Genomic DNA, 4799 nt, shown 5'->3' with positions numbered 1-4799 from the left:
TCTCCAGGCACCTTTTTCTGCCCTTGAGTCTCACATGCTGAAGCTATGCCTTTGTGCATTTACTTCCTGCTTTCTCTACTGCTTGCTTGCTTGAGTATATTCTGTGGTAGGCTTTTGACAACTGAGCATTGTGCTTCATTTCCATATCAGGCATTCTGCATTCTCCATGGTTGTTGTCACTTGTATGGGTAGAATTGAGGAGCTATGGGGAGAGGAGAATATCTAATCTTTGCTGTTTTTCCCAGTGTACCTTGAAAATAAACACCATTTTTGTTTCTGTTCTTTTGTTTTGTTTTGTCTTCTTATGCTTTATGTTTTTTCTTGGAGTACCCAAAACTCTATTGGTCTGTGCTTCCTGCATCCATGTCTTTCTTTCTGTCAATTGCTTCCCAGTGCACTACTTTGCCCTCCTCACAGTGCTACTTTCTGAAGATAAGCAACTAAAGATTTTGTTGTTTTTTTAACCTGTTTTCCTTTGTGGCAGTTTCTCTGTCCTTCTCCATTGTCTTTGGATTGTTTGCTGGCTTTGCTCACATTCTTATTCCAACTTGCTGGTTTTGTCCACATAATTTCCCTCTTGTCCCTGATGTCAAATATTTCTAATACTTCCAGCACTCTTATGCTCTCCTCAGGCCAGAGTCTAATCCACACCAGGAAAGGGATGGACATTGATGGGGAATGGCCACTCATTGTTAGTGATGCCAGCCCTTGCTTTTTGCTAGCAGGCCCTTTGTCTCTCCTGCCCATCAGCATTGGTGATGTCTTGAAGGCAGGGATGCAGCTTTCAGTCTGATCAATGTGACTTCCTGCACTGTGGTCCTTCGGGCCCGTGTAGAAGCATTAAGCACTCTCTTGTCATCCATAAGTTCACTCCTTTTTTTGTGCTCCATGTGACACTCAAGCTCAGAAAGGTTGTTGATCTGTAGTATTGCATGTCCTTCTCATTGAGTACTGGCACTCTCCACACGTCCCATCCTCAAGGTGCTCCTGGAGCATTCCAGGCTTTGTGCATCATGGTGCTTCCTGTACAATCGTGTGTTGCCTGTGCTCCATCTTGCTGCATATATCTCATTCCCATGTCATTTAATTGGTTTTTTGGTTGAAGCCCAAGGGCCTGTTCCTAAATCATTTTTCACAAAGCTTAAGCCAAGTGTATTCACACTGCACTCCCATCTTTGGTGGTGTGAGCCTTTGATTTTTTCCTCTACTGAGTCCCACACCTACCACTCCCAGTTAGAGGAGGGATCATGTGGAACAGAGCGGTTGTCTTGATAGTGGGCAGAATTGAGAGTTCTTATGGTGGTGGGGAAGGTAGGTGCACACTCATGTGTGTGGACTGAAAAAGGAAGGATAGAGGTGAGTTCCAAGTCCCACATTTCTCCTGTCACCTGTGCCAGCTGTTCCATGCATCTCTCCTGCTCCCATTCCCTCTGTATCCAGTTCTTCTATGCAAGCATGCCATGAGTGTTGTGTGGTACAGTTTCAGACTGTGTGTTGTCCCTTCAAACTCTTTCCTGGCAGCTTTACCACAGCTGCTTAATACATTTCAATCCTGGCTTTCCTTTAACCTGATTGCATGCATGCACTCCATAAGCATACAGGTCAGTGCCCCTGGAGGCCAGCAGAGGACATTGGATTCCCTGGAATTGGGATTAACAACTGTGGTGAAGAGCATGATGTTGCTGCCAGGAGCTGAACCCCCATTCTCTGCCATAACAGCCAGAGTTTTTAATGGATGAACCATATCTCCAGACCTCTTCTTTTGAAAAAAATTACTTTATTTCACTTAAATTATATTATTATTATTATTATTATTATTATTATTATTATATCCTCCTTATACTATTGCTTGTTCTTTGAATGATAGTTCTCCTTTTCATTCACATTTTTACATCTATCTGGTTGTACCCCATTGCCAGAGTGTTCTGTAACATTTCCCCCCTGTTTTACCCTTTCCATTTTTGCATTTACTTACAACTGGAGTCACAGAACAATGGATGCAGGCAACACAAGGTGCCATTTCCTTCTTCCATCCTGGCCATGTTAAGGGAGTTTTGTATGCTTACCTAACTATCTATGTCAGCATCAGACCCTGCCTGCCCTACAGCATATCATTCTCTGAAATTTGTAGACTCTTTTGCATTCTTCACCTGTCAATTGAACCAAGTCTGAGTGTTTAAGCCCGGGAGGTTCTAAGATAATAATTGAAGGAAGGTGGGTAAGGATCATGTCTGTGAACTTGCTCATGATACTGAGAGTCCCCAGACCATTTTTTGGCTTACCTTAATTTGCAGTATGATTTCAGTTGTTCCTGGTGGTCATAAACTGCTGTGAATGAGAGGAAGGGAACAGAGAGTGCAGAGACATTGTACACTGTAGCAGCCACAGTTGGTATCTAGTAATAACAAGAAAGTAGAATTTGGGTAGCTTGGCAGAGAGGTATATGAAAACTTTATTAGGGGACTGGCAAGATGGATTTTTAGGTAGAGGTTCTTGCTCCCAAATCTGTTAGTATGAATTCAATTCCCAGGACTCACACACAAGGTGGAAGGATAGGACTGACTCCTCCATGTTGTTCTCAGAACTCCCCTCCTCCCTCTCACTAACTGTCTCTTATATACACATACACACACATGAGAGAGAGAGAGAGAGAGAGAGAGAGAGAGAGAGAGAGAGAGAGAGAGAGAGAGAGTGCTTCATAAGGGAAGTGGCATTTTAGCTGGTCTTGGAGCTTGGACGATGAAGTATGAGAGTTGATCAACAAGGGTAATGCACTTTTATATTAATTAATTAACTAATTAATCATTTAACTACATCCCAAATGCTGCCTCCCACTACCCCTTTTAAAGTAGGGGGGGAATCATTTTTATTTTTATTTTTTTCCACACTGCTGAAACATGTTTATTCCACTGAGGAAACCTCTTAGATTCTGTTAGTGAAATGAAAGTGAGAGTTACAGACTATTCTAAATTAACAATATCAATCACATCTTTCTCTCCTAATTATTTAAAAATAAAAAACAAATTAAAAAATGAATATAGCTTCTGTTTAAATCCTTCTTACAGATACAATCTCAATATTATTATTCAACAGTGGAAATTTAAGAGATTTGTTTTTCTTGAAAGGTAGTGACAATCTGCCAGAGGGAACTGATAGGCTGCCTATGGGCTCATAGTGCAAATCAAAAGTTCAGGGACGCAGAAACTGACATTTCTAAAAATAAAAACCATAAAAGTCATAGAACATTCATGCAAAAAGATATGCTAAGCCGATGGCCACAGGACAAGTACACCAGTTATTTTTTTTACTGGCAACATCAACAGGACTCTTCATGTTTGCAGATTCAACTTTCAGCTGTCTTAGGTTTTGTATTTGGCTTTTCCATTTTTGCTAATGACACAAACATGATTAAAATTCCTGAAGTATTCATTAAATTCAAGGGCATATCCAACAAATAACTTGTCTGGAATTTTAAGTCCAACAAAGTCGGGTCTGTGTACAACACTTGGAGAGGTTTTCACTAGCAAGCTTGCAAACTTGACCATTTTTGGTCTGTACTGCTGGTCCAGGGGAAGCAAAGTTTGCATTGTTTTACCAGTGTCAATCATCTCTTCATCAATCAAGATGTTCTTTCCAGTTAAAACTGAGAGATCATCCCCTACAATAACTTTAATTTCTCCACTTGACTGTAGCTCTTCAGTCTGATAAAATTTACACTCATAGGAATGGATCTATCACTATTTCTATTCAATGCTTTAATGTAATCCAGCAGGTCAGCAAAGAATTTATATTCCCTCTTGAGCACAGAGGACAAAAGTGTGACGGCCTCCCATCTATTTCATGGCATCTCGAGCAAGTCTTTCAGACCTGTCCATAGTCAGTCCATGAGGAATAAACACCTTTTCCAAATCCTTGGCATAATGATTAGGTATACAAAATAAATCTATTTCATAACCTGGTTCATCATTACTAATCATGAAGGTGGGACTACAGGTACACGTGTCCACGACAGAACTGGTCAGCTGTAAGGGGGTTGGAGGGGCAGGGGGTATCGGTCTGAGGTGGAAGACAGCAGAGGAGGCACTCATGCTTGAGAAAACAGTGAGGTAAGCCCAGAGATCTTCTGGCGGTGGGGTGTAGTAATGTGTTTCATCAGAGTAAAGAGCTTGAGAATCTCAAAAGAGGAAGAGATATATCCTATGTGCTCTACAATTTCCTCGTGGTTGTGGGGAGAAGGATCTGTGGTGTACTGCCCAGAGAACATCTAAGGAGAATTACTGAGGACATAACAAAGGCTCTTATCAAATATCAAAACATCGTGTAGCATCCAGTCCCTTTTCTGCATACAAAGTCTTAGTAGAGCTGGCTCTAAATTGTTTTTTAATCCAATCCTCTAGTTTTTTTCTTTCTGAGCTATTGAACTCCTTATTTGCAAGTTATTTTCAACCCACCCACTTCCATCTCTGTTGTTTTCTGATATAAATTGTAAATGAAGAATTCGAACAGTGCCATGAAATTTTTGTGACATCTCATTTGGACATCTCTGCACCCAGCAGAGTGAATGACTGGTCCTGATTAACCTTGTTTAATTCAGACATATTCCTGGGCCAATGAAAGCCCCCTGTGAGAGGCTACAGAAAAGGAACTTTTCTGATTGAGGTGGGGGGACCTTCAGCACAGAGCTAGAAATGAAGGCTGAGAGCATGCCACCTTAAAAGTTCTGCAGATTCCACTGCTGTCATGGTGGATGCACATAAGCCATGTGTTTGTGCCCCATTACAGATGCCATGGGATGTCAC

The 4799-nt window shown here is 41.3% G+C and overlaps 1 pseudogene; it reads right to left on the bottom strand.

The window, feature by feature from the left end:
• Window positions 1-3359: 3359 nt before the first annotated feature.
• On the bottom strand, window positions 3360-4088 carry Hprt1-ps4 (hypoxanthine phosphoribosyltransferase 1, pseudogene 4; annotated as a pseudogene).
• Between the last annotated feature and the right edge of the window lie 711 nt (window positions 4089-4799).

The sequence above is a fragment of the Rattus norvegicus genome, chromosome X, assembly GCF_021556685.1.
Source record: "Rattus norvegicus strain SHRSP/BbbUtx chromosome X, alternate assembly SHRSP_T2T, whole genome shotgun sequence".
Taxonomy (NCBI): domain Eukaryota; kingdom Metazoa; phylum Chordata; class Mammalia; order Rodentia; family Muridae; genus Rattus; species Rattus norvegicus.
This window is presented reverse-complemented; position numbering and strand designations above follow the sequence as displayed.